Source organism: Schistocerca cancellata, chromosome 2 (genome assembly GCF_023864275.1).
Source record: "Schistocerca cancellata isolate TAMUIC-IGC-003103 chromosome 2, iqSchCanc2.1, whole genome shotgun sequence".
NCBI classification, from domain to species: domain Eukaryota; kingdom Metazoa; phylum Arthropoda; class Insecta; order Orthoptera; family Acrididae; genus Schistocerca; species Schistocerca cancellata.
Genome location: NC_064627.1, coordinates 1,137,951,409 through 1,137,976,289, shown reverse-complemented (window position 1 = coordinate 1,137,976,289; position 24,881 = coordinate 1,137,951,409).

The window sequence follows — 24,881 nt, the reverse complement described above, 5'->3', positions numbered from 1 at the left end:
GAAGGCCGAGGCCGAACAGTACTGGCCGTGCGGCGCACATCGGCCTGCTCTGCGGCTGGGAACACGTCGTGGGAGCACCTCTCCAGTCACCCCGCCCAGTTGTCTGTCCTTTCCCACCGTACGTGCACAGGCGAAAATCTCTCCGCCAATTAAAAGCTGTGTTTTCTAGGATGAAATGTGGTCCCTTTTGAGATCCGTTCTGAAAGTAAAGTTAGCTTTCAAATACGCCCATTATAGAAGGCAGCCTCCTGTACTTCCCGCCACTTTTCTACGCTGCTATGTCTGTGCCAAAATCTTGCCTTCATAGCCAGCAATGGACAGCGGAGCCAAAAAAAAAAAAAAAAAAAAAAAAAAGGTCTCTGAGCTCTATGGCACTTAACTTCTGAGGTCGTCAGTCCCCTAGAACTTAGAACTAATTAAACCTAACTAACCTAAGGACATCACACACATCGATGCCCGAGGCGGGATTCGAACCTGCGACCGTTGCGGTCGCGCGGTCCCAGACTGTAGCGCCTAGAACCGCTCGGCCACCCCGGCCGCCCCGCCGGTGATCAAACAACTAGTAATTAATGTACACAGTGTTTCAAGCACCTCTTTCCGCCCAGGATACACTGTGGAGGGATTTAAACGATCACTAGCAAGTACTGCCGATACGAGTCCGTGTAAGTGCTGCCAGCATAACCCCGGGCTACATGTATGTCATCGGACTAAATTCGCCATCCGGTCGGCCAACCTCCAAGTGGGACTTTTAACAGCTCGAGATTCATATTTTCGTAGCAGAGCGGGAATACAGGCGCTTACTAACATTTACCGTAGTAGACAGTGTGCATCCTCTTTTGATCTCAGTGATACAAGTGTACGCCGGTTAAAGTGGCCGGTCTGAGGAGCGGTTTTCACTTTCTTTTAATATACGAGCGCATGAGTCACAGCTGGCGTTGGCAGCAGCACAAGGCTAAAGAGTTCACCGTGTATATAAAACTCGCGTGCTAATTCGAGACAACTCTTGAATAAATGTTTCTCAGCAAGAGGTCGCAAAAGTGGCGATAGTCGGTGACAAAACATCATTAGTTGTCTTTTGACGTTATGAGTTTTGTCAAAATCAACGACAGCAACTGTCGATTCGTTTTAACAACTAAGCACTTGCAAGTTGTAACTGTTTCACTTTTATACGTTCTTTCACATAACTTTCTAGTTTGTTTACAACTGTGGTCACAAAAGACTTTATTAGCGTATTCGTTCTTTTTTTCGTGTTTATTGTCTCAGCTCTAATGTGACCATTAACCCAAACAAATTGTGCCATACGAGTCAGTACGTAGGTCACTGCATTCTGATTAAAGGAATTCATTAAAGCAAACAGTTTGCGATGCAGTTTGTACATACGAATGATACAAGACACAAAAAAGTATAAACTTTTGGCGAAAAAATCTTATGTAAGGAATGTGACACAAGGAAGCCTTTAAACGTAGGTGAGAAAATACACATACTATCACTTTAATTTCTCAACTTTGCCGAATTCCATTGTAAACAGAAACTACTGTGCTAAGTAAATGTGAATCGTTATTTTCTGACTGTCTGACTGAATAATTACGGTTGTTTATTGTCAAGACGGACTTCATCAAAATTAAGAGTTAAAATGTGGAAGAAATGATCTTACTCATTCCTTATTTACTGTTCATGCACTTGAGTCGCTATGAACGGTTCGAATACAGAGTAACTTTTTGGGATCTTGAGTTTCTAAAGGCGACACAAAAAGAATTTCATGCATAGCCCCCCCAAAAACATAAGAATAATTTCAAGCAAGGCCATCCGTAGACGAGGGTTTTCCATCTAAATATGTAATTTTAGAAATAAGTATAAATAAAGAGACCACCGTACTGAATCATATACGTTCACTAGTGTATTATACAAACTCAGATACTAGCATTTTAATTGTTGATACCAACCTGAACTGACTCATAATTAACCATTTGCTGTATCACCTTTCCCTGTACCTAAACATCTGCACAGCTCATATGTGCAGTAACAGTTACATTCCATTAATGAGACGTCCCCCGGCAAGTTAAACTAATGGGAGATGAAGATCCCCTTCTTCAAACGCATGTATTCTGCGCTTCGATACAGTGGCTTTATAAACATGTCCAAATCCACCTTAGGACCTTAGCGTTAAATCATTTCACCATCTTGTTTAAGTATTGTTTTGCTCGTTCGATTAACTGTCGGAGCGTGACTAAAATGACCGCTTACTATTTTTAGACCACCATTACTGCTACTACTTCGCTTACGGTACGTTTATTTCGTGGAGTTCCTTATAAGGAGTGGGCAACAAGAACTCGTTTAGCTTACGTTTGAATATATTATTTTATTTTCATTCTTCAGTTTCCATCTGACTATGCGAGCCAGCCAAAGAGTGGCTAGGATGAGATAGATTACGGGAGGAGGAGATACACAGGAAGGGGGAGAGGGAAATAGACTAAGAGATGGGGAAAGAGGAGATGGGTAGAGAAAAGTAGGAGATGGGCAGACGCTAGGTGGGAGGTAGAGATAGATAGAGAGAGGAGAGGAGACATGGACAGCAGAGGGGAAGGAGCAAATGGAGAGAGAAATGGAAGAGGAGGAGACGAGCAAAGAGGAGGAAGAGGTGGACAGATAAAGGTCAAAGGATGAGATGGGTAGAGGACGGAGGAAGAGATAGAAAGAGAGAGAGAGGGGGGGGGGGAAGAGATGGACTAATAGAAGACTGGAACAAATACATACCGAGGTATCACCTGGTCTTAGTTAATCTGTACATAAATTTTTAACAAACTAGTATCGACTCATGAGATGATAAAAGGTATTTAATTTGGTCAACAAGTTCATATCCGTCCTTAGCACAAAGTGTTTCGGGAAGTAGTCATAACTTTTGGTTTTTTCTTTACCTGTTTATTGAGGAGACAACTGAGACAGCTCCTATGCGTGAAATAACATCCTGCATGAATTATATGCCCGCCGCCTCCTTTCTCTCCACAGATTGTTCAAAAAGTGTCGAATATTTTCTAGAAGTGTTAATACTAATAGAAGGAATCAAACAAGCCCAGTAACATAAGTCCGGACTTTCTGAGCTGCGACCATTCGTTCACAGAAGGGGCTGAAAGGTTTTTGGCTGCAGGCAGAAGCACAGCCGTTGTATTACTACTCCATCAACAGGGTCAACAGTGTGTTTTGGTATTTTTCTGTGTCATACTGCACTAGGCACGCATTAACTTTATATAATCTGCAGCCAGCAGGCTCGAGGTGTGTTGTATTCACATTTCAGCCATGTCGGTGTGTGTTATTGTTATGCATCAAAGTATTAGGTTTTTATTGGCACTGTATGTGGAATGGTTCAGTAAATTCGCTTTTCTCTTTTCCAACACTTGTTAGCAGTGGAAGCCTACTACAGAGGAAGTGATGGGGTGGTTATTTTCTGGTGTGGTTGAGGTAACGTGACTATCTTGCGACTCTGCATCCTCTACCCTAAAATACATCCACTTCGGAAAATACTATCGGACTTGTTAATCGGCATACTTTTCCAGCGCGTAAAGGACACAGGTTCCCCAGCAACCCAAAAAGTAAACTACAAAAGGCGTCGCTCAGCGGGCACGATTGACACGGAGGAGCGTGTACTGCATTTCGTGAATGAAGCTGCCGTTGCGATTTTTAGCAGCAACGAAAAGCATGAGTCATTCTGATACGGTCGGTACTTCATAAACATTAGCTGTAAATCAAAGGCATGTCACATCTTACGCCTAAACTCAGAGTGATGCGTTTCCACAGACGAAGTCAAAAGCCAGGAAGAAATACAGAAGCGCAACGAAAGCAAAATGAGCGCTAGCACAGAATGTAAAAAGCATTCATTCAATTTCAGAGTAGAATTTTGCTATGTTGTTGTTGTGGTCTTCAGCCCTGAGACTGGTTTGATGCAGCTCTCCATGCTACTCTATCCTGTGCAAGCTTCTTCATCTCCCAGTATCTACTGCATCCTACATCCTTCTGACTCTGCTTAGTGTATTCATCTCTTGGTCTCCCCCTACGATTTTTACCCTCCACGCTGCCCTCCAATGCTAAATTTGTGATCCCTTAATGCCTCAGAACATGTCCTACCAACCGATCCCTTCTTCTGGTCAAGTTGTGCCACAAACTTCTCTTCTCCCCAATCCTATTCAATACTTCCTCATTAGTTATGTGATCTACCCATCTAATCTTCAGCATTCTTCTGTATCCACTGTTTACCGTCCCTGTTTCACTTCCATACATGGCTACACTCCATACAAATACTTTCAGAAATGACTTCCTGACACTTAAATCTATACTCGATGTTAACAAATTTCTCTTCTTCAGAAACGCTTTCCTTGCCATTGCCAGTCTACATTTTATATCCTCTCTACTTAGACCATCATCAGTTATTTTGCTCCCCAAATAGCAAAACTCCTTTAGTACTTTAAGTGTCTCATTTCCTAATCTAATACCCTCAACATCACCCGACTTAATTCGACTACATTCAATTATCCTTGTTTTGGTTTTGTTTATGTTCATCTTATATCCTCCCTTCAAGACACCATCCATTCCGATCAACTGCTCTTCCAGGTCCTTTGCCGTCTCTGACAGAATTACAATGTCATCGGCGAACCTCAAAGTTTTTATTTCTTCTCCAGTTTGCTAATCGATTTGGTTATTTCTAATAAATATTGGTCTTACGCAGACTCAGTAAAAGGCTCGAAATCATCTATTCAGCCTATCAGTAACCGTAATGGAAACGGAAGATCACAGAAGTATGGCGTGAATGACTGGGCAGGATCGGCCGCCTTGTTGGAAAGGTTTTTCCTATCCTTCGTGCCTGCAGGCACCTTTCTGTCGCCAAGTTCGAGTTGTTCACGTAAGTGTATATGTTTAGTGTAGGTGACTGTAATGGGTGTGTGTGGTGTAGTGGCAGATTCTATGAGATCAGGGAGAAGCTGAAATCCGGTGTCTACTGCTCTCGAAATCCATCAAGGGGGCCGCCGAGCTTAAAGTCGCAGTCTGACGGACTGATCACCATCAACAGTACCGCGTGCCTTCACTTCATGAGGCACTGCGGAGAGTCTGACAACTTAATCCAGGACACTGGTGCACGGAGTGGCGATCAGGGACTACACGCCACCACCCCTCCGCTCCCCTCTACCATAAAAACAAAGGGAATGTTCCCTGCAGCACGCAGCGTATCCGGACGGTTCCACATCCAAGTACTGGCCGCGCTCGACTGTGTTTAACTTGGGTGATCTGACGAGAACCGCTGTATGCACGTCAATTCGGCCATTGACGAAGAGAAGGTCGACATACTGAATTCAGTCTTCCGAAGCTGTTTCACTGTAGAAGATCATACTATGGTTTCTGCTTTGAATCGTCAAACGACTTCCGAAATGGTAGATCTTGAAATAAGCGATCGCGAAATGGAAAATAAGCTAAAGCTGATGAACAGTTCAAAGGAAACTGGACCAGGTGAGATAGCTGTCACATTGTACAGACATCATGCGAAAGAACTTGCTTCCCTTCCAGCAGTAATTTATCCTAGGTCACTGCAGTAACGAGAGACCGGAAAAACGCGCATTTAATTCCCGTTCAAGGAAAAGGTGTGCCGGCCGCAGTGCCCGTGGGGTTTTAGGCGCTACAGTCTGGAACCGCGAGGCCGCTACGGTCGCAGGTTCGAATCCTGCCTCGGGAATGGATGTGTGTCATGTCCTTAGTGTAGTTAGGTTTGAGTAGTTCTAAGTTCTAGGGGACTGATGACCTGAGATGTTAAGTCCCATAGTGCTCAGAGCCATTTGAACCATTTGAAAGAAAAGGTGGTCGGAGAGACGCGCGTAATTACATGCCTGTATTACTGACGTCGGTATGTTGTACAATTATAACACGTTTTTATCTCGCACATCACGACGTTCATAGAGAACGAAAATGTCCATTGCAAAACTCAACATTGACTTCGCTAACAGAGATCTTGCGAAGCGAAGCTTGCTCTGTCAATGAAATCCAGAGCGCCGTACACAAAGGCACTCCGATGCGTGGGTGTTGTGCCCCTTGATTTTAGGAACTCATTTAGTACAGTTCCACTTTGTTGGTTTGTGGAAAAAATGCGAGATGACCGTGTATCGGTCCAGATTTGTGAAATAACTCAACACGGCATTCTTAAAGGAACAAAATTAACAAATGTAAAGACAATAATTCTGGGAGTACACCAAGAGAGTGTTCAGGGGCCGCTACTATTTACCATTTGTATGAGTGATCCAATTGATAACGTTGGAGGCTCCTTAACGGACAAGCTGCTCTCTGTAATAACGTCGCAGTACTAAAAGACTGTAGCGAAATGCAAGAAGACCTGCACAGGGTCGACGAGTGGTGTAGGATCTGGCAGTTAACACTTTTTTCTTTTTACAAAAGTTGTTTCTGCAGCCACAGGTTCCCCTCTTCACTAGCCCTCTTCATCTCTATGCATGAAGAAAATCCCGTCTCACTGATCCTATTTTTTAATTAGAATGATATCGGTCGTCTTGTCGTTTTTCTCACTACGATCTTGCCTTCGAAAACGTTTTGTAGAAAAATAGCATCTCTGATTAAGCGCCCAATGAATTTCGTTTTTTCGTTGGCCTCTAGCTTTGATTAGTTCTTCCTTCTATTCCTTGCAGAAGCAACTCTCGCGTTTTTCCGTCCGATTAGCTAGTTCTTGTAATTCTCCTCTAGAACGACATCTGCAACTTCGACGCGAATTTTCTCCTGCTTCGCAAACGTGGAGGTTTCACATCCGTACGTCAGGACAAACCTTTTCTTAGTTTGGGCGATGATGTGTTTGCTCAGTAGAAGAATCTTCTTATTTATGATGCAACTCCGTTCTTACTTAGGAAGGCACTCTTGGCCAGTGCTATTCCTATTCTAATTTCCTTGAGACATGTAATGTTTACATACGCAGTGCTACCCAGATAGTGAAATTAGGATAGCTTCCCGAATTGCTCACTGACTATTTATTTATGTGTTAGGCTGTCCGCCTCCGTAGCGTCGCGGTAGCGTTACCGCCTAAAACGCAGGGGGCCCGGGTTCGATTGCCGGCAGGGGAGTGGGTGTTGTGTGTCCATCATCATAATTAATTCTGAAGCCGCCGATGTGGCGTCACCTAAAACAGGACTTGCAATACGGCGGCCGGACTCCCACGAATGTGGCCTCTCGGCCAACAATGCCATACGATCATTTCCATTTTATGTGTTAGTCTTATCTCCAAGTCCTTCCTTATCTATAAACATGACTTTAGTCTACCTGGTATTTACTTTTAATCACACCAATCTTTAAACATGGAAACAGAAAAGATTGTAACAACTACAGAGGTATCTCTTTAATCAGCGTTGTGGGTAAAATCTTCTCAGGTATTGTTGAAAGGAAAGTGCGAGTATTAGTTGAGGACCAATTAGATGAAAACCAGTGTGGGTTTAGGCCTCTTAGAGGTTGTCAGGACCAGATCTTTAGCTTACGACAAATAATGGAGAAGTGTTATGAGTGGAACAGGGAATTGTATCTATGCTTTATAGATCTAGAAAAGGCATATGACCGGGTTCCTAGGAGGAAGTTATTGTCTGTTCTACGAGATTATGGAATAGGAGGCAAACTTTTGCAAGCAATTAAAGGTCTTTACGTGGATAGTCAGGCAGCAGTTAGAGTTGACGGTAAATTGAGTTCATGGTTCAGAGTAGTTTCAGGGGTAAGACAAGGCTGCAACCTGTCTCCACTGTTGTTCATATTATTTATGGATCATATGTTGAAAACAATAGACTGGCTGGGTGAGATTAAGATATGTGAACACAAAATAAGCAGTCTCGCATATGCGGATGACTTAGTTGTGATGGCAGATTCGATTGAAAGTTTGCAAAGTAATATTTCAGAGCTAGATCAGAAATGTAAGGACTATGGTATGAAGATTAGCATCTCCAAAACGAAAGTAATGTCAGTGGGAAAGAAATATAAACGGATGGAGTGCCAAATAGGAGGAAGAAAGTTAGAACAGGTGGACGGTTTCAAGTACTTAGGATGCATATTCTCACAGGACGGCAACATAGTGAAAGAACTGGAAGCGAGGTGTAGCAAAGCTAATGCAGTGAGCGCTCAGCTACGATCCACTCTCTTCTGCAAGAAGGAAGTCAGTACCAAGACTAAGTTATCTGTGCACCGTTCAATCTTTCGACCAACTTTGTTGTATGGGAGCGAAAGCTGGGTGGATTCAGGTTACCTTATCAACAAGGTTGACGTTACGGATATGAAAGTAGCTAGGATGATTGCAGGTACTAGTAGATGGGAACAATGGCAGGAGGGTGTTCACAATGAGGAAATCAAAGAAAAACTATAGATGTAGCAGTCAGGGCGAACAGGCTTAGATGGTGGGGTCATGTTACACGCATGGGAGAAGCAAGGTTACCCAAGAGACTCATGGATTCAGCAGTAGAGGGTAGGAGGAGTCGGGGCAGACCGAGGAGAAGGTACCTGGATTCGGTTAAGAATGATTTTGAAGTAATAGGTTTAACATCAGAAGAGGCACCAATGTTAGCACTGAATAGGGGATCATGGAGGAATTTTATAAGGGGGGCTATGCTCCAGACTGAACGCTGAAAGGCATAATCAGTCTTAAATGATGATGATGATGATGATGGTTATGATGATTCGGTTTTGTTATATCTTGATTGAAACCTTAAGCATCATTAGACGAAGAGATACGCTACTGAAGATTAAAGCTGTGTGCCGAACCGATACTCGAACTCGGGACCTTTGCTTGATTTAATATCAGCCTACACCTCGCTGCAGAGCGAAAATTTCATTCTAGATCCATTATTGTTCTATTACACTAATGATAAAAAATGACTGGAAAATGTAACAACCGTCAAATATCTAGGAATAACTATCCGGCACGACTTAAAATGATATGAGCACACAAAACAAATTCTAGGAGAAGCAGACGCTAGATTGAGGTTGATGGGAGAAAAGGAAATGTAAATAAAGGATGGTTATAATTAAACTTTTGCTACTTGAGAGGGTCTCATGACAAACGACTTGTAACGGAACTGAAATGATGGTGGGCTGACAGTAATTTGGAGCCCGCACGTCGGAAACGGGCGCGCTTGTGTGAGACTGCCAGGGAGTGCACCCTGATGCCATCTATTGGCGAAACTGGGAATTAGCGCTGTCTGTCAGACAATGCACTAAGCTCTCGGAGTCAAATGTATTCTTTTTCTTGGTAATTATAAGTTATTACTGTATAATTTAATGTTGTAAAGCGCTAGTAGTAAATTATTATGACTGGTATGGACTCCAGGGTAGTAAATATAAATATTCTTAAATACTAAATGATTTCGGCAAAAAGGTGGTAGGGGAACGCCCCCACTCTTGGTGATACAAGCGTAGCTAGGGGTAGCTGGAGACACAGGGACTGAACAATGGAATGGCCTGGGGAGTGTTGACGTGATCGGATGTGCGTAACTGTGCTCACGCAAAAGTGATTGTGCAACAGAGAAGAGGCGAATATCGTCGCCGTTTTTGGAGTAAAACGCGACGAATGGTTGTTGAAGCCGCCTCTATGCCACTGGGGCTGATTGTAAGAGTTCCTGTGCCCAGATTTTATGGCTGACGTGCAGTAGCTTATACGAGTGCTACAGCTCGTAGTTCCAGCCGCCATTAAGGGCATGAGGCGTGAAGAGCTGCGTTAGCCACCGGCATCTCACCACCAGCACCGACACGTCTACCCAAGGCAAGACTGCTTGCAATTGTTAAGTCGAACTTTGTATACATGTAAAAGGAGAATACCAGTTTTCTTTTATGCAAGTGCAGAGGACAGAATATAGTAATGAGTAAAATTACGACGCATGTTGTTCATTGTAAAGTGTAGTAACCTCAAACATAGTATAGTGAAATCAGACTGAGGCCACCATCGCCTCTTTCATTTACAATTCTTTTGGTTGTAGAATACTTTAGCGTATAAGAATGTTGAAAAGAGCAATGGGCACACCAGAATGAGTCGCCTATTTACAGTTACTTAAAATTTTCTGAGCAACCTTTCAAGTAAAGTCACTTAACTAATTCTGTATCAATGGTCCAAAGAGTAATATCCAAAATCATTAAATAAGTTGAACGATAGAATTTTGTTAACCGAAGTTGCATAACCTGTCTTGGTAGTAATTGCCAAGCCAACTCACAGAAATTGAGAGAGTATTTGCTTTGTAGAATCATCTAGAATGATCAGAAATAGTAATATTCAGAATTAAGTTTAAATTCAACTCAAGCCATTTCACTTTGAAACGAGCCCAAAAATTGATTTATTCTTTTGCTCCTTCAGAGCTGGCGACCGTAGTTATAAGTATTTTCAGGAGGATTCGACGGTAAGTCTGCTGCTCTCGTCGTGCTGATAGGATTATCCACTGCTGCTAGCAGTGGTGATTGGATACATAAGCTCACTACCAAGTTAAGTGGGTCAGGTAGGCAGTGTTACCGAGTGAACTGTAGGGCACTGTAGGCCGTGGATCGAACCCGTTCAATCATCACAGCTCTTAGGGAAATAGTCCGGTTAGGAGTGTACTATTCATTAGGTAAATACTGGCGAGTAACGGTCAAAAATGTATACGCAAGTGAATTTAGCAAGGTCCACGTAGCACCTAGTTAATGTGGTGCAATGGCGAGGGTAGGAGTGGAGTAAAAGTGAGCTGAGCTTGTGGCAGCTGTGCTGGATTCAAATATTAACTACGTGAATTCACTACTGCCTCTTACCATTGGGACTGAGCTATTTACGGTTAAAATACGTAGCAGTAAGCGCAAAGGCGTGACAGCTACAAGTCCGTATTGGTTTTATACATACGGAATTGGGAAGTGGGTCATTCCGTCAGTGGAGGGGGTTAAAACAACCGAGTCAGTGGAGAACATACCCCATTTACTGATGGAAAGATTCAGCGGTTCGGTCGCAGACTGATCGTAGGAAATCACATTTTCTTTAAACATTAGTAAGGATATGTGGAAGTGAAATAGTGAATAAACCATTCAAAGAAGCACATTTCAATTACTACATGAGAGAGTAACAATTGCGAATCACGTTTAGGTTCCAGGTCACAGAAGTCCTTCAATGTGAGGATCATCTGTACCATGGAATGTCCAGCTGTCGTGACACAGCTGGTGGGCTGCTTGAGGATCACACACTGCGTCCAGCATTATCAGCCGTGGCAACAGTAACTTCGGATACCTCTTTCGTGGTGCGTCGTTTTTTATCTTATAGTGTGCTTTTCTGTCTATATTTGTTCAAATAGTGAAAATTCAATCACGACCATATTGTTTGCGTAAAGTTCATGGAACATGTGGCTAGTAAAACGTTCGTTAGATCCGTTCTTCAGTGTTTTTCGTTGTGCGTCACGGAGAGGTTTACTTTGGAATTTTCGAGAGCTTACGTGCCAAGAAGAGTCGAGCAACATGTTAATTTCTTCCAAATACTGTTCACGAAAAGATCACGACAAGAAAATTAGAGAAATTACATGTCATACAAAGCATTTTTTCCACGCGACATTCGTGAAAAAGGAGGAATGGTAGCAGAAGTACCCTTCGCCATATGCCGTAAGAGGGCTTGAGAAGTATTTATATCTCAGAAAGCAAGTTTACTGGAGTTGTTTTCTTTATTCGTTGAGTGATACCACCTCCCAAAATATTCGAAACACCTTTTAAACGCTATGTATAAGAGCACGTTGTTCAACACACCACCACTTAGGTACGGAAGGAGAGAGCTTACTTTTCCAAAGGTCTAGGACAACCAGCAGCCTGACGCGGCTAGAAGCTCTAAGAAAAGCGCCAACACACGGCGAGAACCTTAACCCGAATATCAGAGGCTTTTAGATTTGTTGTCATAGCTAGTTCCTTCGATGATTCATTCTGTCATTCGACGTTTCAATATGTTAATCCAGAACAGTCCACATCCGTCCTTCTTCACTGTACTTTCGACGTCAGCCATGGAAATACAATAAAACGTAGGCGAGAGGTGCAGGCGCTTGCGTCAGCAGCTGGCACGGGAAATCTTCCCGTAATACGGGGACATGCTGCACCTATGTTCTCGCCTGGCAGAGATCCCTATGCGATCTGGAGCAGGGCCAGTGGTTGCCAAACGCTCCAGCTACTCTCTTATTTGTGAGACAATACCAGAAGAGAAAGCACTAGTAAATCAGTGGTACGACCTCACAAAGGAATTGAAAGGGTATCTGTCCACCTCCGTAGCCCAGTGATCAACGTGTCTGGAATTCCAGATACTGCTAAGAATTTTCTCCAGTGGGGGGACTGGTATAGGGCGCAATCAGCCTCATGATGGCAACTGAGGAGCCACTTGAACGAGTAGTGGCGGCTCCAACGTCAAGAAAACCGACAACGCCCGGGAGAGAGGTGTGCTAACCCCACGCCTCTTCATATAGCACCCAGTGACACCATACGTAGAGGATGGCACGGCGGTCGGTCGATCTCGATTGGTCCATCAGGGCCGGAAAGTGGAGCTTTGCTTCCTCAGTCCGTAATGGACGGAAGAGCCTAGCGCTCGGCCTTCAACGCGAATGGGTTGAGTCTTGTAATGAAACCAACCGCCTCGGAAATTTGGCATGTTAACTGAAATGTTCGATACCCTATAACCTCTGGCCAGATTTGGGTTATTTTTCTTACTTAAATTATATATTTCTCGTCTGGATATATTTCTGAACATATCTGACTAACAAAAAACTAATTTTCTGATAATACATTTCTTATTACTCACAGCGATCCATTTCGCTACATCGATCTTGTACCATAAAGATTAGTAATCACACCTATCAACTTAAATGTACTGAAAACAAATACATAGTAAATATAATTTTGTTGTGCTTTAATTTTCATGTAAATAAAATTTCTGTATTTCATTACCGACAGTGAAATTCTGTTCATAAAAAACAGGTATCTACCATTTTTCATATTGTCAAAGTTTACATCCGTGCTTATTAACCACGAAGGCAATAACTCTTAGCTTAATTGATTATTTTCAGAAAACAGTATACAAATTAAATCTGAGAAACAATTTCAGTTAAGACAGTCATGTTAATACTAATTTGGGCTATATCCTGTTGTAGAAGATACTAGAAGTTTGGTTCGTAACATATATTACGATTTTGGCTCCAAGTGCGACAAAGTTGCGTCGGACAGGTTCAGAGTTGGATAAGATAGCGTAAAAAGTAGGTTTAATAGCTACTGAGTTGGTTATATGTTGCTCTCTGTTCGATTATGTTCTTTGTCTAGCTCAAGAGAGTTGCACAATGTATATTTGAGAAAAGTTGTTGTAAAATGTATGTCAAGAAAATAACGAAAAGTTACATAATGTTGAAGGACTTGTCATTTTAAGTAACCCTGAACAAAATCTTATAATAGGTGAAGTAGGAATAGAGGATCCAGCCCGGATGTTGAAACCAACTATGCAAGATGAGTACTATTTATCTGCATATATAATGCTTCTGCTCTTACTAAATAATACAAACGTTGTTTGTGCTATGAACGTAGAAATTTTGGTTCGTTATATATGGACAATAAATAAGGGAGGGAATTAGAGGCTGCGTAGCCTATCAGCCTTACAAAATGCAGACAGCCGCAGCTCATGGTAGCAGTCGTCACAATACCTGTCGCCTCAGTCCCAGCAACTTCCATATATCGCATATCGCTTTATGGTGTTTGACGTACTTCTAGTACCACAGTCATTTCCTTCTTTTACTCTTCCATTGACGAGTGGCACATAGGAAGAACGACTGTTCAAAAATCTCTGTAAGATCTCTAATTTCCTGGATTTTCTTGTCGTGGTCATTTTGAGTGAAATATTATGTTCGAGGGAGAAGTGTGATGTCGAAATTTTCTTGAAATGTACACTCTTGGAATTTCAACAGTAACATTCCCGCTGATACACATCGCCTCTCTTGTAGCATCTGCCAGTGGATGAGTTTGTTGGGAGTCTTCGTAACGCTGTCGCCCTTACTAAGCGACACCGCGACGGAAGATTCAACTCTTTTTTAGATCTTCACTGTCTCTTATCCAACTTGCTGACAGTCCCAGACAGGAGAGCAACGCTCAATAATCTATTTCTAAGCCACTTCTTTGCCGATGAATTTCACTTGCCCAAGGTGTTTACAATGAATCACAAACATAGCCCGTCATGTGCTTTTGCAACAATCAGTTGTAAGTGATCATTCTGTCTTAGGTCGCTTACTGCTTGATACGCTAATGACGTTAGTCGAAATGCTAAGGGGCTAGATGGTGGAGTGGTAAGGTGCTGGGCTTTAATAGAAACCATACTACTTAAAAATTATTAAAATATTAAAAAACAGAGTGTGGAAACAGCTTTAACTTTTTTTTTACAATATAACACTTCCATGGTGACGACAGACAACAATAATTATGATCAGGATGAATTTAATTAAAACCAACTCCAGCCAAAAGCAATTATTAAACTAACTATTATAAACCTTTAGATATGTAAATAAATTCTTCTGCCAATTAAACTCGTAGAACTTAATGATGTTCCATGAACTTTAAAGTAACGAACCGACCATATTTAATTGATATTCTTTGCGGAAAGCAAAATATAAGGTTTACAACTGTAATTTCCAGAACCGCGGACATGAAAGCTCTGGTGTAAAGGCGCCAGCTACAAGGTGACCTCAACGAACCACCTCTGTTTACTAGTGCGTACGCCACAGCCTCCAGATGACCGCTTATAGTTTCAAGGCACTTATAAAACAATAAAGAAGCTACCTGCAACAAGTCACATATACATAAGCACAAGCACAGTTAACACAAACATTCAATAAAATAACCCGTCCTTACTTCAACAGCCGAAATTAATCTTTACATCATTGCACAACGGCCACAGGTGAATGAGCCACCAACTTTAAAGTACTATACTTGAAATAATTGTCCAATTAGTCGGGAAATTTACAGGCAGAAACAAAGAAGTACTGATTAACCATACTAAAACATAAAACGTCCATCTGGTATTATCGTGACAATTCGAAACTTAATTCTTTGAACTGACTGAATTTTCTGCACCCTTCTGCACCCCTTGCAGTGGAGAGCCATAATTCTGTTTACCGCTATGTATAGATTTCCGTGTATTCATTTAACATAAAATGCTTTGCCTTTATTAACTCAAGGTAGGTGCCTATCTCCTTTCCTGCCCTGTATGGGTGAATAAGAATTGAAAGTGTAAGTACTGACTACAATAATGTCTTTTAATGAAGTCCATTGTCTCACTTATTTTCACTTCGATTACTGGTTTTCTTACTGAAGAGCAACCAGTCGACTTCATTTGCTGTATGTAGCGTCCCTAGTTAATGACTCATAGACGGTGTACAAAGCCGGCCGGAGTGGCCGAACAGTTCTAGGCGCTTCGGTCTGGAACCGCGCGACCCGGTCGCAGGTTCGATTCCTGCCTCGGGCATGGATGTGTGTGGTGTCCTTAGGGTAGTTAGGTTTAAGTAGTTCTAAGTCTAGGGGACTGATGGCCTCAGAAGTTAAGCCCCATAGTGCTCAGAGCCATTTGAACCATCTATAACAAGGTTAATATTAATAACAGGGGTCTACAACGGACTATTGCAACAATTTTACAACAAAGTTAACTCTCACAAGGATTGAAGGGTGTACAAAACAAATGAAACCGGCTGGTGACTCTGCTATAAGGTTACCAGCCCCAACAGACTGCTCTGACCAAATGACGTTTATGTAATCCGGTAGTCGGAGATTATCTCCGGTTGACAATACGTCAGATTTTCAGAAATAATGAATGATTTAATATCTGATGGGCGAAACACCCTTGAATGCAGTCGAGTGTCAGTATTAAACGAGCTGAGAGTAACGGTCACTGGTAACAAAGACGTGATATGGCTCGGACGAAATAAATAATTGTGAAAGGGTGGTTCTAACAAAAACGGATTACTTTATATTCTCTAACAAATTTGTGAACTTTTTCATCGTAAAACATCCATCAGCCGACAAAGATTCAAAATGAGTATCTTTACAAAAGGTAACAGCGTAATTCCTTTTGTAAGGCCCGAGACGAGTGAAATTCACCCATTGATTTACGCTTACACAGCCTCGGTTACGAAATTGGTGAGCTGTTTAGTAGGGCTTCTCTCTCGTCGACTCGCACGTTGAACCTCACCAGTAGTCGCAGGCTTAACTGCGAAATGGACAACACGACAGTATTTAAAAGCATTAATTGTAAAAATAAAAGCGACTTTTTCTTTTTTTGTAATAGGGTCGAACTCATTGGCCGAAGCAGATGTGGCTGATGAAAGCGGCGCGGTTTGGGAGATTTTTTTTCTCCCCTCGCCACCTCCATCGCACAATAGCGGGGTGCAGTGTAATTACTGCCCATTTGCGCACCGCTGGAAGGACGAACGGCGGCCGGCCAGCGAACGTAACACGAGAACCGCATTAATTAAAAAGATCAACCCCCCTCCCTGTCCCTACCCACACAACCCGCTATTTTTATTCTCTCTCTTTTTTTTTTTTTTGCGTTCGGAGCCGCCGTACCACCCCTTCCATTAGCGACTCAGGACCGGCAGGGGGGTGGGGGGGGGGGGAGGCGGGGATGTGGCGGGAGCGCGGTGAAAAGGACCAAATGTAAACGAAACCGTATCGTATTGCATTAATTATGCGCCGGTTCAACGGAAAATCATTAGCGGGAGGAATACAGTGCTGGCCCACCGCCGGGCGGCCATCGGCACATCCGGGTTTCCTGGAGGCACGTGGCGCGGGCGAAGAGTTACTCAGCGGAGTCCGGGGGAGAGCCGGTCGGCGGGTCGCCTGATTAATCGACGGCACTCAGGGGCGCCGAGCGGCGTCCATCAGCAAATCAAACAGCGGCGGGCGGGGGCAGGTGGCGGCGGGGGACCCGCCGTGGCGAGCGCGTGTTGACCCGAGGTAACGACCACCGCCGCCGCCTTCGCCCGGCAGCACGCGCGAAAAAAAGCGACGTGTCTGGAGAGCGTGGTCCGCGAGGCGGCATCGGAGCTACAGTAGGTAAAAGAAAGTCGTCCATGAAGACCAAAGTGCGGCAAGCAATTTCGCACGCATTTTCGTCAAACTGAAGGTCGACTACGTAGTTAGAGGGAGACAATGGTGCAGTTTCCCTGGGCAATGTTTTTATTTAAAGTGTTTCGATTGGCAGTGACTGACCTAAAAAACCGCAACACCAAAAAATAATTAATGTAGAGCAATGAAATTTCGGAAATACATTTGTCTAGGTAACATATTAACATTGTAAGATCACAGCAGAACTTCTGACACCAAATGTAACACTTCTGTCACTAAATGTAACTGGGTTTTCTCTTTTGATGCTAGTCAATTGTCAGGATGAGCATTACTGCAAAGGGCATTTGATTCTAAAGCATTATGTGAGGGTGAAAATACTAAATTAATTTATTTTTCTCTCTTAACAACATGTGGGCAGGGTGGGTTCTTCCTTGGCTCGGGTATGAGGTAGAATGAAACAGCATTTTTACATAAGATAACTTTTATTGAAGATTTGTACAACTGTTTCAAATGGCTCTGAGCACTATGGGACTCAACTGCTGTGGTCATCAATCCCCTAGAACTTAGAACTAATTAAACCTATCTAACCTAAGGACATCACACACATCCATGCCCGACGCAGGATTCGAACCTGCGACCGTAGCAGCAGGGCGGCTCCGGACTGGAGCGCCTAGAACCGTACGACCACCGCGGCCGGCAACTGTTTCCTTACTGGATGTTCTGGCTCGGAGAGCGACAGCTGTGTCGTTTGCGAAGCCTTCTGCTGCGGTAGCGGCGGCGTCTGATTACGCGTGGCGGTGTGTATCTCGTGTCGCCGTCTCGCCCAGGTGACTGGAGACGCGCAGCGCGAGGTGGCCCGTTTAATTATTGCGAGCGAAGTCGTGCATCGGATGGTGATATCTTGGATGTGGCGTCCCAGTGTTTCTCTTCTCTATGCGGCCGCGTGTGTCAGTGTTGTGCGTCGGCCAGCAGAGCGGCGCGGCAGGGGAAGGCCAGTGTCCCGGACTCGAACAACGGACTCCCGCTTGCCAGTCTTCGGCTGTCAGATCTTCATCCCAGCTCACAGGTGACTGCTGATGTGAGGCCGTCTCCTTCCCGTCCTCACGAGTCACCCGGGTACGTAAAAATCAGACTTCAAATACCTTTTAACTTCTGTCTTCTGGCGCCGAGACTGCTGCTTGCTATTCCATTACAACGGCGGACTTGATGTAGTCTCTTCTTGCATGACGGTCTTCAGCACCGAAACTGACTGAAAACTACTGCTACTCTTCTGCTCCTCGGGCCCACCGCGTCTCGCGTGTTTATTCACTGCAGTTCGCTGGAGGTGAACGACTTGACGGTCATTGCCTCTTCTGTTACGTTGAAAAGCTTCTCGAAGAATCTTCTTAATGTTGGTCATTGGCTCTTGGAATGTAGGCGAGGGCCTTTGATCACATGTGACAATTGAGAAACACGTGAGCCGGTCGTTGCCTCTTCTGTCACGTTGAAAAGCTTCTAGAAGAGTCTTCTTAACGTCGGTCATTGGATCTTGGAATGTAGGCGAGGGCCTTTGCTCACATGTGACAACTGAAACAGCCGGTCGGGCGATGCCCTGACGGCTGAATCGACAGCATCCGCTTATGAGGAACTTGCTGACTTGACGGTCATTGTCTCTTCTGCTCTACCCGCTGTTTGCCAGTATGTAACTCTCTAAACTAAACCAAGTTTTTCATTTATTTTTTAATTTCTGCTTCACTTTATATTGCTTTTACTAATTTATTTACTTATCTTAAGTACCACTCAACATACCAACATTAGTATTAATAATAAAGGGACTGGCAAGGGCACCAGATCATGACTCTATTGAATTATGATAAATATGAGGCACTCTCGAGCAGTACTCCCTGCATGTCTGCAGGATTGAGCCACTAACTTAAGTCGTTGGTGAAAAGCGTCGGAATTTGAGAATTGTGGAATGTAAAGTCTGCAGATGGCCATAGCTCGCCGGGCCGCCGTGGGCGGCAGGTAGCGGTCATGGGAAACGCGGGACAATACGGAGCTTTTGGGGGTAGCCCGGCATCCGGAGACACCTGTGCTGGGCAAGACGTGGCGAAGACGGAAATTTCGTTTGCCTAGGGGCGTTATGACCTACTCGATCATTGGGTAGATCCCAGTGACGGGATTTCGGCGATGATTGAGCGTTCGACATTGGCGCGTTTTCGTACGCGTGGGAGACGAGAGAATTGTGGAAGGACTTCGCCTTCAGCCATCGAGCGGTACGGACTTGGAGACGGCGTCTTGGCCATTGTCTTCGAAGGGAGATGTACGGTCTGTATCGCAGCATTGCACCAACGCGTGTTCCCTGCAGAGTTCTGCTGTTAGAGCTCTTTGTGTGCTCAGAAGCGAGATTTTCACCAACGCCTAACCACTACCAACAACTTACCTAATATTCTCGATCTAGAAGTTATCCTCGCGAGGTGCCGAGTATTTATCAACGCAGCTGCCGGTAATAGGGGCGCGTAATCGCAAATTGTTAATGTGCCATTCTCAGGAGTGTGTGGGTGGACAAAGAGATTAACATTAATAACCGGAGTAGCCGGCAGAATGTTGAATGTAAGCAAGCAATAGTGTATGCATTGTGTTGTGCAGGCCCTGGATGCCACTTTGTGGGATGAATTCCTATGCCTGTTGCACTTGGTCGGTCGATATAGGGACGGTTAGTGCTGTCAGTAGATGATACCGGAATTGTCCTCGATTGGAGACTGATCTGGTAATCTAGCAGGCCGTGGCAACACATCGAACCTCTGTAGAGCACGATGGGCTGCAACAGCGATATGTGGGCGGGCGTTATCCTTGTAAGTAGGCTGTTAAGGTTTTTATGTTGGTAACGCCATGTAGCGCTCTACATGAAAATCACTGGCTGTGCTGTGTGCAGTCTGTGGCTGGTCTGCATTGTTGGAATTTGCTATTGTAGCGCTGGGCAGTTGGCTGTGAACAGCGCGTTGCGCTGCGCAGTTGTAGGTGAGCCGCCAGCAGTGGTGGACGTGGGGAGAGAGGTGGCAGAATTCTGAGAGCGCATGATCTGGACGTGTGTCCATCAGAGACAGTAAATTTGTAAGACTGGATGCCATGAACTTATATATATATATATATATATATATATATATATATATATATATATATATATATACCAGCAGTGGTGGATGTGGGGAGTGAGATGGCGGAGTTTTGAGAGCGGGTGATCTGGACAGAGAAGTAATGAATGTCATGAACTGATATATATATTATGACTTTTGAACAGTATTAAGGTAAATACATTGGTTGTTCTTTATCAAAATCTTTCATTTGCCAACTATGCGTATCAGTAGTTAGTGACTTCAGTAGTTAGAATCTTTTATTTAGCTGGCAGTATTGGCGCTCGCTGTATTGCAGTAGTTCGAGTAGGGAAGATTTTTGTGAGGTGAGTGATTCATGAAAGGTATAGGTTATTGTTAGTCAGGGCCATTCTCTTGTAGGGATTATTGAAAGTCAGATTGCGTTACACTAAAAATATTGTGTGTCAGTTTAGTGATGATCAGAATAAGTAAAGAGAGAAATGTCTGAGTACGTTCAGTTTTGCTCAGCTGTTTGAAAATCAAATAACGTAAGGAGTTTAACAGCACAGTAATTCACTGATTTTTCTAAGGGGACGTTTCATCCTGTTCCAGAACGCTTCTTTGGAACGCTATTCATGAGTGGCAGCACAACAGATTGAATCACCAGACTGATGTACAATCTTGCAGGCAGAGTGCATGGGTTAACCACTGTAGTGACAACTTCTGCCACCGAATGTATCAGGATGACCAAATGTAATGAGAAGAGGTAGAAGGCACTGTATTAAGACTCGTCCGAGCTTTCTAAGTGATTTATTGTTTCCAACTACAGTGCCCCCATTGCTCTTGATCTGCGTCACTGGGTCGCACGACGGTGAGGACACCACTTCACTGTCTGCGAAATGGTTTGGCGTGGAATGGCTGCGCCGGCCGCGGTGGTCTAGCGCTTCTGGCGCTGCAGTCCGGAACCACGGGACTGCTACGGTCGCAGGTTCGAATCCTGTCTCGGGCATGGGTGTGTGTGATGTCCTTCGGTTAGTTAGGTTTAAGTAGTTCTAAGTTCTAGGGGACTTATGACCTAAGTTGTTGAGTCCCATAGTGCTCAGAGCCATTTGAACCATTTTTTTGGAATGGCTGCCTCAGCGACCCGTCCACGCACTGCTGTGTGTCGGCCTTGTACGCCAGCAGAGTTGCACCGTCAGCAGGACGCCGGCAGTCGACTCAGCAGTCTGCATCCCTGCCAACTCAGCACCGCTCGGTGTGAGCCGCAGGCGGCCAGCCGCGTGCTTCTCGCTGGCACGGTTGAGATCGTGGCACCTGCGATCTGGAGTCCCAATCTGCAGCCCTCACCTCGGGATGCCTCCGGCATGTGTTGGAGCCGTGGTGTGGACCTCAGCTGGCCGGCTACGGATCCCGCGTCAGCCTCAGAGGGTCGAACCAGTGACCTGCCATGGACTGGAACGCTCGCGCTCGATCTGCTGCTGCGTGTAGCTGGTGGTGTGACACACCCCACTGTCCAGGAGAGCTGCCACACTTGAATACACCTTGTTAGAAACCCGCATCTATTTATACACGGCTGTGCACCTCTATTTTGTCATACGCGCCGCTTCGCGTCACGTACTCATAAAACGTTACATTAGCCAGTGGGCACCTTCTGCCTGTTATTTGCAACCTGCAAATCCGCTACGTACACCCCTCCAGCAATTTGATGGCCCTGTGGCCTCTATTCTATTTCACAACTGTTGGTATGCCTAACTCACTGAAATTTGGCGTGCACCTGGCTGTAACTTGTGCTCAAAATATTGCACGAAACTAACTTTCCCTATCCTAAACGATGGTGCCGCTACTCCACGAAAGAGCTCCTGCTGTCTTACGAAATCGCACCCCAGACCATAATCCCAAGTGTAGGTCCAGTGTGCCTAGCATGCAAACAGGTTGGGTGCAGTTCCTCACTTGGCCACCTTCTAACCGACACACGGCCATCATTGGCATGGAGGCAGAACCAGCTTTCATCAGAAAACACAACAGCCTTCCACCCTGCCCTCCAATAAACTATCGCTTGGCATTACTGAAGTCGCTAATGCAGTTGATACGGACTCAGTGGAGTGCACGCTACAGGGCGTCTGGCTCGGAGCTGTCGTTGAAGTAACCGATTTGTAACACTTTGGTGCCAACTGCTACACAGATTTCTGCTGCAGATCCGAGCGATGCGCCAGAGCCACAGGCCAAACACGATAGTCTTCCCGCTCAGTAGTGTCACGTGGCCGTCTGGAGCCCGTCATTTTATGACCATACATCCCCGTGGCCACCGCTGTCAGCATTCATACACAGTGGCTGCGTTCCTGCCAAGTTTTTCTGCAATATCGCAGAAGGAACATCCAGCTTTTCGTAGCCCTATTACGCGATCTAGTTTCAACTCAGTGAGGTGTCCATAATGGCGCCATTGTCGCCTTAAAGCCATTCTAGACTAACATCAACTCAGTATGTCCATTCTCATAGGTAACTAACTCCATGACCGTTACAACGCGTAATTAACGCAAATCTGGTTTTCATACTCATACTGGCTCTAGTAGCGCCACTCTTGCACGACTGCCGTGAAATTTGAATAGAACTTTGAATGTAGAAACATGCCCTTCCGCCAACTACTTTTTGGTGCTGCGATTTTTTTCCATCAGTGTATGCTCGTTTCCTTTCATTAATTGGGTTGTTTTCTGCACGAATTTTGTCTGTGTGGATAAGCACAGCGTGCTGAATCTGAGACAGATCGTTCGCAGAATGATACGAAAAAAGCACCATCAGCGCAGCTTCGACCCTTACATGCCTGTTGTTGTTGTTGTTGTTGTGGTCTTCAGTCCTGAGACTGGTTTGATGCAGCTCTCCAAGCTACTCTATCCTGTGCAAGCTTCTTCATCTCCCAGTACCTACTGCTACCTACATCCTTCTGAATCTGCTTGGTGTATTCATCTCTTGGTCTCCCTCTACGATTTTTACCCTCCACGCTGCCCTCCAATACTAAATTGGTGATCCCTTGATGCCTCAGAACATGTCCTACCAACCGATCCCTTCTTCTACTCAAGTTGTGCCACAAACTCCTCTTCTCCCCAATTCTGTTCAATACCTCCTCATTAGTTATATGATCTACCCATCTAATCTTCAGCATTCTTCTGTAGCACTACATTTCGAAAGCTTCCATTCTCTTCTTGTATAAACTATTTATCATCCATGTTTCACTTCCATACATGGCTACACTCCATGCAAATACTTTCAGAAACGACTTCGTGACACTTAAATCTATACTCGATGTTAACAAACTTCTCTTCTTCAGAAACGCTTTCCTTGCCATTGCCAGTCTACATTTTATATCCTCTCTACTTCGACCATCATCAGTTATTTTGCTCCCCAAATAGCAAAACTCCTTTACTACTTTAAGTGTTTCATTTCCTAATCTAATACCCTCAGCATCACCCGACTTAATTCGACTACATTCCATTATCCTCGTTTTGCTTTTGTTAATGTTCATCTTATATCCTCCTTTCAAGACAATATCCATTCCGTTCAACTGCTCTTCCAACTCCTTTGCTGTCTCTGACAGAATTACAACGTCATCGGCGAACCTCAAACTTTTTATTACTTCTTCATGGATTTTAATGCCTACTCCGAATTTTTCTTTTGTTTCCTTCACTGCTTGCTCAATATACAGACTGAATAACATCGGGGAGAGGCTACAACCCTGTCTCAGTCCCTTCCCAACCACTGCTTCCCTTTCATGCCCCTCAACTCTTATAACTGCCATTTGGTTTCTATACAAATTGTAAATAGCCTTTCGCTCCCTGTATTTTACCCCTGCCACCTTCAGAGTTTGAAACAGAGTATTCCAGTCAGCATTGTCAAAAGCTTTCTCTAAGTCTACAAATGCTAGAAACGTAGGTTTGCCTTTCCTTAATCTAGCTTCTAAGATAAGTCAGGGTCAGTATTGCCTCACGTGTTCCAATGTTTCTACGGAATCCAAACTGATCTTCCCCTAGGTCGGCTTCTAATAGTTTTTCCATTCGTCCGTAAAGAATTCGATTTAGTATTTTGCAGCCGTGACTTATTAAACTGATAGTTCGGTAATTTTCACATCTGTCAACACCTGCTTTCTTTGGGATTGGTATTATTACATTCTTCTTGAAGTCTGAGGGTATTTCGCCTGTTTCATACATCTTGCTCACCAGATGGTAGAGTTTTGTGAGGACTGGCTCATCCAAGGCCGTAGTAGTTCTAATGGAATGGTGTCTACTCCCGGGGCCTTGTTTCGACTCAGGTCTTTCAGTGCTCTGTCAAACTCTTCTCGCTGTATCATATCTCCCATTTCATCTTCATCTGCATCCTCTTCCATTTCCATAATATTGTCCTCAAGTACATCGCCCTTGTATAGACCCTCTATATACTCCTTCCACCTTTCTGCTTTCCCTTCTTTGCTTGGAACTGTGTTTCCATCTGAGCTCTTGATGTTCATACAAGTGGTTCTCTTATCTCCAAAGGTCTCTTTAATTTTCCTGTAGGTAGTATCTATCTTACCCCTAGTGAGATAAGCCTCTACATCCTTACATTTGTCCTCTAGCCATCCCTGCTTAGCCATTTTACACTTCCTGTCGATCTCATTTTTGAGACGTTTGTATTCCTTTTTGCCTGCTTCATTTACTGCATTTTTATATTTTCTCCTTTCATCAATTAAATTCAATATTT